At 37.9% G+C, this 11,349-nt stretch overlaps 1 pseudogene; it reads right to left on the bottom strand.

The window, feature by feature from the left end:
- Window positions 1–7,818: 7,818 nt before the first annotated feature.
- LOC143615180 (caffeic acid 3-O-methyltransferase-like) lies at window positions 7,819–11,349 on the bottom strand (annotated as a pseudogene).

Genomic DNA, 11,349 nt, shown 5'->3' on the forward strand with positions numbered 1-11,349 from the left:
CAGAAAACCCTTATTCAACAAATAAACCCTAGATCTTTAATTGCTTCATTTGGTGTTTGATTGTTGAAATTGATTTGGGGTTTCTTTTAATCACACATAAACGAACATTATGCATAAACATGTTACCTCGATTGTTAACGAATTGAGGGAGAACGACTAACTATGGTTAGCGGCTCAAACTGGATATCAAACAGGTTCTTGGCGGCTTCGAAGTTATAATTGAGTTAGGGTTTGGGTTCGCGATGGTGCAGAGGTGATATGGGTGCGTTTAATTGTGTTTTGATGGTGTTTATATAGTGTTTTAGAGTCCAAGGCAGGCGCGATTCGTTTTTTGGTAAGCTAGCTGTCAATTGGTTAGCGTTTTCCATGTTTAGAGTGTCGGGTGAGTTCGTATTAAGGTGAGAAATGATCTTATGTGATCAATTTCGTTTAATATGGCGAGAATTGAGGAACAAGCAATGGGGGGGGGGTATTTGGTTTCGGTGTCGTGAAAGGGAGAGGAGGAGAGAAACAAGTTGAATAATAATTGCAATCAGGTCTTTTGTCTTTGAGGTTGGATGCAAAAATGGATCAATTTTTAGTTTGGGGTAGATATTGCACATGAATTATAGTTATAATAAAATAAAATAAATAAGTAAAACAATGAACTTTATTGATAAAATACCCGAACCCGGGCCGGGTAATGGTTACAAAACCGAAAGGAAACGGAAAACCCGAAATGTTACAGCATTCACTACTTTAGGAAATTTCATCCCGAAATTAGAAATTAAGCCGTAACGAAGAGGTGCGGTATTTGGACTCCATTTGGTCTTTACGTTCCCAAGTGAACTCGGGACCACGTTTAGATTCCCAACGAACTTTGACAAGCGGAATACGACTACGCTTGGTCTCTTTATCCACATTATCCACGATTTCAACGGGTTTCTCGATAGCACGCATAGATTCATCAACTTGAACTTCATTGAGGGGTAGGTGGAGATTCCCCTCGGCTAGGCACTTCTTGAGGTTGGAAACATGGAAAGTTGGATGAACACTGGAGAGCTCTTCGGGGAGATTGAGATGATAAGCAACTTTACCAACCCTTTCGACGATCTCAAACGGGCCAACAAAACGAGGAGATAGTTTATTTCTTTTGCCAAAACGAACTACCCCTTTCCAAGGAGATACTTTGAGGAGCACTCGATCACCAACATTGAACTCGAGAGGTTTACGGCGCTTATCGGCGTAGCTCTTTTGACGGCTACGAGCGGCAAGAATATTTTGATGAATAAGAGCGATTCGATCCGAGGTTTCTTGAACAAGCTCGGGACCGGTGATTTGCGATTCACCAACCTCGTTCCAACAAATCGGGGAACGACATTTTCTGCCATAGAGACCTTCAAAAGGTGCCATGCCAATACTACTGTGAAAACTATTGTTGTAGGAAAACTCTACAAGTGGTAAGTGAGTATCCCAATTCCCACCAAAGTCTAGTATGCAAGAGCGGAGCATATCTTCGAGAGTTTGGATCGTTCTCTCGGATTGACGATCGTTTTGCGGGTGATAAGCGGTGCTTAAATGAATACGGGTACCCAAGGCGGTTTGCAATGATCTCCAAAAATGATAGGGAAACCGACCATCACGATAAGAAATAATGGTCAAAGGCGTTCCATGGTGGCAAATGATGTACTTGACATAGAGTCGGGCTAATTCGCTTACGGAGGATTTTTCTCGGAACGGTATGAAATGAGCTGACTTGGTCAAACGATCAACAATCACCCAAATACTATCATTGCGATTTCGAGTAGTGGGGAGTTTGGTAACGAAATCCATGGCTATGTCTTCCCATTTCCAAACGGGGATCGGAGGTTGCTCGAGCAAACCAAACGGTTTTGATGCTCGGCTTTAACCTTAGAGCAAGTGAGACATTTAGATACATACATCGCAATATCTTTCTTCATTCCCGGCCACCAAAACATGGTACGAAGATCGACATACATTTTATCCGCACCGGGATGAATAGAGTATCGTGACTTATGAGCTTCATCGAGGATGAACATGCGAAGGCCGTCACGATCAGGAACCCATAAACGGTCCAAATAATAGAGTAAGCCATTACGTTTGGTTTCAAGTTGGAGTTCGGCGCCACACGACATCTCGTCGTGTAAGTTACCCTCGATGATGGAGACGTGTTGTGCGTCGAAGATGTGGTGTTGGAGGTCAGATTGGATGGTGACACAATAGAGCAAGACGGATTTAACATGACTCTTTCGACTAAGAGCAACGGCCACGGCATTCGCTTTCCCAGGGTGGTAGCGAATTTCGCAATCATAATCGCTTAACAATTCGACCCATCGTCTTTGTCTCATATTGTGGTCATTTTGGTCGAAAATGTGTTGTAAACTTTTATGGTCGGTGAAGACCAAACATTTCGTGTCGTAAAGATAGTGTCTCCAAATTTTCAAGGCAAACACGACCGCACCAAGTTTGAGGTCGTGCGTCGTGTAATTTTTCTCGTGTACCTTGAGTTGACGCGAAGCGTAAGCAATGACCTTGTCTCGTTGTATAAGAACACAACCAAGACCTTGAATAGAAGCGTCACAAAAGACAACAAAATCGTCGTTGCCCTCGGGAAGAGCAAGGATTGGAGCATTGCAAAGCATGTCCTTAAGAGTTTGAAACGCTTCCTCTTGATCGGAACCCCATTCATAAACTTTCCCTTTGTGGGTTAGTGCGGTAAGGGGCGAAGCAATCTTCGAAAAGTTGCGGATAAAACGACGGTAATACCCCGCTAAACCAAGAAATGAACGAACCTCCGTTGGAGAGGATGCGGTTGCCCAATTTTTGACGGCCTCAATTTTAGTGGGATCAACGTGAATACCCTTGTCGTTAACGATGTGGCCCAAGAATTGAACTTTCTTCAGCCAAAATTCGCATTTGGAGAACTTAGCATAAAGTTGTTCTTTTCGTAACAAGTCGAGAATGGCACGCAAATGGTCTTTGTGCTCGGTCTCATATTTAGAGTATATCAAGATATCGTCCATGAAAACAATCACAAACTTGTCGAGGTAGGGTTTACAAACACGATTCATAAGGTCCATGAAAACGACGGGAGCATTAGTCAACCCAAAGGGCATAACTCGGAACTCAAAGTGGCCATAACGATTACTGAAGGCGGTCTTGGGTATGTTATCTTCGTGGACACGAAGTTGGTGATAACCCGAACGGAGATCAATCTTAGAGAAACATGCGGCTCCTTGGAGTTGATCGAAAAGATCATCGATACACGGAAGGGGATAACGATTCTTGATAGTAAGCTTGTTGAGCTCACGATAATCAATACACATATGAAGAGTACCGTCTTTCTTCTTAACAAACAAGATTGGTGCGCCCCATGGAGACGAATTCGGGGTGTCAATATCTAAATTATTCATTCATATATCAATTTTCAAAAGCACAAACATTGTCTTAACAATAACGTTACAAATCGATAATAAATAATTTAAAACAAGAAAAAGTGTTCTTCAATCATCAAGCAACCTAAGGTCTCATCTACTTCCATAACTTGATTCATCCGATAAAGCCACCTGCGCCATGCGTGAAAATATATATTTTGTCAACATGTAGTTGAGCAAGTAAACCACGATTTTGAGTATATATAATAATAAAATGACAATTCCGTGCGATAACAATAAATAAAAGTTGTCTTTTCACTCGAATCATTTTGATAACGAGCTAATTCGACGGCGTATGATCATACTAATGAGGATGAGGATGAGGATACCAACCAACATAAAGTAAACACATAGTCACATTTGCACATATCAACTAATCGAGCAATTTCATTTACGCATATATTGGAATTGTAGTGAAAACAATAATTTAATTGTGAACGCATAACACCCCCAAAATTGTAAAGCGGTAAAAAGGGGGATGTGAATTTACTTAGTGTCTTCTGAGCTATGATACAATCAATGTCACGCCCCGGCATGTTCGCCGTAGGTTGGGGTGTGACAATCAGTATAACATAATACATATATTAAAGTATGAATTACAAAATAAACGTATAAATTAATCTAGCTTAGTCTAATACATATTATCGTACTTAATACCCTCCCGTATGCTAGATTTGGAGAACATTCAGTAGTTTCTTAAGACGAAGAAAGTCTTTGGGTTGTAATGCCTTAGTGAAAATATCTGCAACTTGCTGTTTGGTGGCATAGAATTGTATGTTAACTTCTTGATTCTTTACCAAATCTCGGATAAAATGATACTTCACACGAATGTGTTTGCTCTTTCCATGTTGTACCTGATCCTTCGTAAGACATATGGTTGATTTGTTATCACAATATAACGTTAAGGATTGATCACCATCAAGCTTTAATTCCTTGAGTATTCCTTTAAGCCAAAGGGCTTGACAACCAGTCAAGGATAGAGCAATATATTCTGCCTCGGTGGACGATAGGGCTACCACTTTTTGCTTCTTAGATTGCCAAGACACCACTCCTGAACCCATTTGAAATGCATAACCAGAGGTACTCTTGCTGTCATCCAAATTTCCTGCATAGTCACTATCGCTAAAACCCACAAGTTTTCCTTGTTTGTTGGAGCATACAATTCCATGGTTTAACGTCCCTTTAATGTAGCGTAGTATTCTCTTTCCTACTTCTTAGTGAGTTTGTGTAGGTTCTTCCATAAAACGACTAATTTTGCTAACAACAAACAATATGTCCGGTCTTGTATTAGTGAGATACATGAGACTACCTACCAAGCTTCGATATATACTTGGATTAATAGGTTCTTCTGGGTCATTTTTATTTAACTTTAGACCATAGTCCATGGGTGTGATGGCGGACTTGAAATTTGTGATCTTGAATTTTTCAAGCATATTTTGTGCATACTTGTATTGAGATATGTTAATATCATTGCCCGAATAAGATATCTCCATTCACAAGAAATAGTGTAAAATTCCCATATCGGTCATTTCGAATTCTTGTTTCATTTCATTCTTAAACTCATGTATTTCTTCCAATGAATTGCTTGAAATAATAAGGTCATCGACGTATAAGCATAGAAGTAAACGTACCTTGCTTTTAACTTTAAGAACAGTGTATGTTCAAAAGTGCATTTATTGAAGCCATTTCTTTCAAAATATTCATCAATCCTGCTATACCAGGCATGCGGTGCTTGTTTTAAATCATATAGAGCCTTTTTAAGTAGACATACCTTATGCTCATTCCCAGGTTTAATATATCCACGTGGTTGTTCTATGTACACTTCTTCCTTTAAGTAACCATTAAGGAAGGCAGATTTTACATCCATTTGATGTAGATGCCAACCATGTTGAGAAGCCAATCCAATGACCAATCGCACTATCTCGAATCTAATAACAGGAGAAAATACTTCTTGATAGTCTATCCCATACTTTTGTTTGTATCCTTTTACTACCAGCCTTGCCTTGTATTTATCTATATTTCCATGTTTGTCATATTTAGTTTTGTAAATCCATTTGACTCCGATGGGTTTGTGTCCATGTGTTAGATCCACCAGATCCCATGTCTCATTGTTGACTATGGATTGAATTTCATCATCCATAGCATTCCTCCATTTCTCATCTTGGTTGGTTTCGTCGTAATTTGAGGGATCGACATTAGAGAAAAAAACATAGTTTGAATGATTCTCATGAAATAACGCGTCTGCTTCGTTGTATTTAGCTTCCGTTTGTTGTTTGGTTAGAGGACGAGTCCTGCAGTACAAACTATTTAGAGTTTTAATTTTCTGAGGTGAACTTTGAGAACTTGTTGTTGCGTCTGAAGTGTTGTCTATCACTTGGATGTCAATCCTTTCTCTCGAAGCATTTGTATTTATCTGATGGTCATTTGACATTTCAGGATCTATTGCAATATCTTCAGCAATAGGCATGCAGTCATTATTAGATTAATTATCTCATATTGCAAGTTCTGATGGGCTTTGGAATTGTTGTCGATAATCAAAGCTGGTGCTTCTTGTTCTTTTTGACCATCATGATTTAGTGTATTTCCCTCATCAAATTGTACATCCCGACTCACTATAGTTCATTTCGTTATAGGGTTATACAATTTGCATCCTTTACTATTTTCACTATACCCTATAAAAATTGTTTTATCGGTTTTATCGTTTAACTTCCCTCTTTTTTGCTCTGGTATATGTGCATATGCCAAGCTTCCAAATACTCTTAAATGATCTACTTTTGGCTTAACCCCAGACCGGGTTTCTTGAGGGGTTATACTTGGTATACTCTTTGTTGTAATTCTGTTTAATAAATATACTGCACATGCCACTGCTTCTCCCTAGTATTTATTAGGTAGATTTTTCGCCTTTAACATACTTCTGGCCATTTCCATGATGGTTCTATACTTTCGTTCCGCGACACCGTTCTGTTGAGGTGTATAACTAGTGGTTAACTGGTGATGTATCCCATGTTCGTTTAGAAAGTTTTGAAAATGAATGCTGCGGTATTCACCACCACGGTCAGTTCTAATGCACTTGATCTTCTCCTCGGATTGTGTTTCGACTCTGGCCTCAAATATTTTGAAGAAGTATATGTCCTGTTACCTTTCTTTCAAGAAGAATATCCAACATTTTCGAGAAAAATCGTCTATGAAGGTGTTAAAATATTTACAGCCTCCGATGGTTTGCGTTCTCATTGGCCCACATATGTCAGAATGTATTAACTCAAGTGCTTTACTGGCTTGCCATTTTGCCTTCTTTGGAAATGATTTTCTAGCATGCTTCCCTAGTGCACATCCTTCGCAAACTTGATCTATTTTCTGAACTTTTGGCAATCCCGTAACTATCTCTATTTGACTCATATTAACTAAGGTATCATAGTTCACATGTCCGTATCGATGATGCCAAAGTGTTGAGTCATCTTTTACGGTTATGTTTAGGGCCAGTGTTAGTGTTATATCCTTATTTGGATTCAAAGGAAACATTTTGTTACCCGTCATATTTATGTTAGCAATAGTTTCTCCTGATTGATCCTTGATTTCACATTGGTTGTTTTTGAAATGTACATCATAACCTTTTTGTGTTAATTGTCCAACACTTAACAAATTGTGTTTAAGTCCTTGAACATATAATACATTTGGTATGGTTTTTTCTTTTCCTTTGAGATTTATCCGAACCTCACCACACCCGAGTACTTCAAGTCTTTTATCATCCCCGGTTCTAACTTCTCGTTTTACGGTATTATTTAATGTGACGAATACATCTCTGTTGCGTGTCATATGATTGCTACAACCACTATCTAGATACCATTGGGTGTGATTGTATGTTTCTTCCATGTTAAATATCATAAACATGGTTTCATTTTCTTCGTTATCTTCATCATTTTCATGCATTAATACGTTGTCTCGGTGTTCATCATTGTTTTTCATGGGGCAATTTCTACTTATGTGACCAATCTTTTGACAATTATAGCATTTTATTTCTCGGTTTGAGTAGAAGATTCTGCCTCTTCCTCTACCCCGTCCTCTAAAGTTTTTAAAACCTCTACTTCTATTAAGATCAGAATTAGAATTAAAGTTTTGAACCTGAAACGCTTGGTCTATTGGTTGTACATCGTATTGTTTGAGTCGTAATTCGTGTGATTGTAGAATTCCCATTAATTCTTCTGTGGACATAGTCGTTACATCCTTGGATTCTTCTATTGCAACAACAACTGATTCAAATTTCCTTGTTAATGTCTGAAGTATCTTCTCTATAATCTTTTTTTCTTCGATCTTTTCTTCATTCATCCGAAGTTATTTACAATAGTTGTGATTTTGTTGAAATATTCATCAATGGTTTCCGTCTCAGTCATTCGAATAATGTCAATTTGCATCTTAGTGTTTGGAGTTTGACCTGCTGCACTCGTTGTTCCCCTTTATATGCATTCTGCAGTATGTCCCATGCATCCTTCGATGAAGATGAAGTCGCTATCCGTTCAAATACGGGTTCACTGGATGCTTGAAAAAGAATATGGAGTGCTTTCTTGTCCCATCGCTGGTTTTCTTTATGTTCAGTAATCACCGCGTCCGTTGCATTCTTCGGTAAATCGCTGCAACCCGTTTCAACAATACCCCAAAGATCTTGTGATTCTAATAGTACTCGCATCTGAATATGCCAATGGTAGTAATTTTGTCTCAATAATTTTGGAATCTGGGTTTGTAATCCGTTCCCTTGTGCCGCCATCATATTTTCGTATATCACTTAACATGATTTTTCGTTCGAGAGAGAATTGACAATCAATTGATGAAGGTTATTAGAGATTTCTAATTATCTGGCTCTGATACCAGTTTGTTGTATAATCAAATTGAATGTTTACGTATATTGAAAGTGAAATCGATAACCGTCAATGTGAATGTGTCTAGGGTTATATAGCCCTTTGACAATAACTGCCATCCGACCCACAATACATTCGGATCGGTATGACATAATACATATATTAAAGTATGAATTACAAAATAAACGTATAAATTAATCTACCTTAGTCTAATATATATTACGTACTTAATAAACACATCAACTGTTGTGGCTCTGATCTCCACTGTTGTCGGGTTCCATTTAGGAACCCTAGAGGCGACGGATGTTGATAGGGTGCGTTGGTGGTGGTGGTTTGGTAGTGTAGCATGCATGTTCTGTGATTCAACTCTAATTCATCCATTACTGTTGGGTTTGATTTCGAAATCGATTACCCGATGACTTTGGCAAATTACAATGTTTGTCGATGAATATGTTATTGTTGTCTATGGTTTATGGCTGCAATGATCATCCGAATTCTGGCATGGCAATGTATGTTGCAGCCGATTAGCGGTCTAGGCCTCTTCGTTTTTCACATTTTATTTATTTATTTTGATTTATTTGTATTATGGTGATGGTTTCTTAATGTCAATCGGGTCACCCAAACCGATTTACAGCTCAACTTATTCAGACCATATGACTTATTTGTTTAGTTTGTATGAGAGCCATGCTTGACTATTTGTGTTGTTTAATTTCCTTCATTTAATACTAATACTAGAAACAAATAAAAATCCACATTGCCTAAATGCTACTTAGAACATGGAATGATATGCAATTTATATTAACACAGAAGCATGTATACTAGAGCCACTGCTACTAGCATGCACATTATACTGCATCATCTAACAAAAGGACCATGCAATATAATTTATGATCGAAGTAATGAGCACTAACACAATATAATGTATCACTAATTGTGCTTTAAACAGATAAATTAGGTTCTACAAATTAAAGATTCATGTCCGCGCGCAGCGAAGTCCGGGTAAGAATACTAATTCTATTTTATTTGTATACCCACTTTATGTCTTACCTCATTTGAATACTAATTTGTTTATTTGCTTGACATTTCATCCATTGTAATATTTTTAAATGTGAATTCTATGAATAACAATCCACTTCCATAGTCTTTCACTTCATACACAATATTACATATTCTAGCTAGGTTTTACAATTATTGTAAATAATATATATTTCATACATTGTAAGATTAGACACCGTACGTAGTCGACATACATAATATATATTTCTATTTATAAAATTCCATAACCCAAAAGTTGCAAACAAAGCACTTCTTCCTAATCCCTGTAAATCCAGCACCTCTAGCTAATGCTAGGAACTCATCTTCAGTGCGCTCCTTCCCACCATGATAATGTGCCATGAGAATCCCATCACATTGGGTGCTAACTTTAACTGTGGAGCTTGTGTCTGGCACAAAAGGGAGAATCGTCTCTACTACAATAACCTTTCCATCAACCGGTAAAGCCTTATAGCAATTCTTTAGCAATTTTATACAATAATCATCACTCCAATCATGTAAGATTCACTGTCCCATGTGTTAATGATATGCAATAAGATCAATCAGAAAGTATCAATCAAGCAAACTTTCACTTTACATTAGGAGTGTCACTTTACCCGAAACCCGAAACCCAACCCAAGAAAACCCGTACCCGAACTAACCCGACCCGAGAAACGCGAACTTATTTTTTGATTGATTTAGTCATTGATGTATAAATATGAGTGGTTAAGTTATTAGATCAATCAAGTCCCTGCGTTTATTTTTCACATCTTGAAACGATCCACTTATTGTATACATACATATATGTTGAATTGAATAACATAAACAAACTTTGATCATGGATTCATAAGAAAAATTGATAGAAAGGTTTATCTAGTTTTCAGAATTAGCCTACTCAAAAGTTGTATTTTGTGTTTAAGATGTTACCTTCATGAAAATGGCATCCCCTTGCGGTACGTCTTGAAACATATCTCCTTCAACATGTTGTATACCTACATGTATATTTAACCATAAATAACTATAAGATGGTGGTTACATCTCTACAAATATAAGACATGATATACTGAGGTGCTTGTCGAGTCACATGTGGCAGATCAAAATTAATCCCCTTAATGGTGGGATGTTTCGTTACAATCATTTTGATAGTGATTCCTAGACCACCTCCAACGTCAACCACTCGCTCAAGATCTTTGAAACCATGGTAGCACTCGAGGATTCTCTTCATCACAATAGTAGTATGATTCAACATAGCGTTGTTAAAAACCTTGTCGAACCTTGCATCTCCTGCTCCAAACTTGGAATGTGTTGGTTCCATAAATTCTTTCAAATGGAATACCTCCTTCAATTACTGCATCTTTACGTTTAAACCTTGTTCCAGAAAATAAATATGACGTTAGGAAAAAACATATGAAAGAGTATTATATTTGTTTTCTAGGATGAAAAAGTATTTACAACTTACGTACGTTATGGATGTTTTGTCCTAATTCTTTAAGAAATTGTCAAAAAAAGAAAAAAAGAAAACGTAACTGCAAAACATGTTTTTCTACACAACCTTATATTTAAACAACCGTTGTATTAGGAAAATCTTTACATATACTTAGATTATTAGGGAGTATGTCTAACGAATGAACTTACCAAGCGTCAATTAGAACCTTGTCTTGAAAAAACTCTAACAACACACCTAAGGATGTTCCGTCCTCATTCGGGATGAAGTATTTGGCAACGGGTGTGAGTCCATAAATTCGAACCGGCCTTGATTCTTGTACCCCTTCGGTGCAAGTGACTATTGAATGACTCACGAGTAAACGAAGCATCCGATCAACCATATCAGGGGCGTCTTGGTTGGGGATCAATAAACGAGACACAATCTCATGAGCTGTGAGTCGAGCATCTGGTCCTGCATTGGCTATAGCTTCTAGGATCTTGAGCTTGATTACATTAACCAGCACCATGGTCAAAGATGTGGAGGTAACCAGTTGCATTGCATAAATGTAGTGCTCCTCGTTTGAACCCATTTTCACACAACCCTTGCT

This window comes from Bidens hawaiensis, unplaced genomic scaffold (assembly GCF_021521415.1).
Source record: "Bidens hawaiensis isolate Kalapana, Puna unplaced genomic scaffold, B.hawaiensis_p1.1 tig00041977_1, whole genome shotgun sequence".
NCBI classification, from domain to species: domain Eukaryota; kingdom Viridiplantae; phylum Streptophyta; class Magnoliopsida; order Asterales; family Asteraceae; genus Bidens; species Bidens hawaiensis.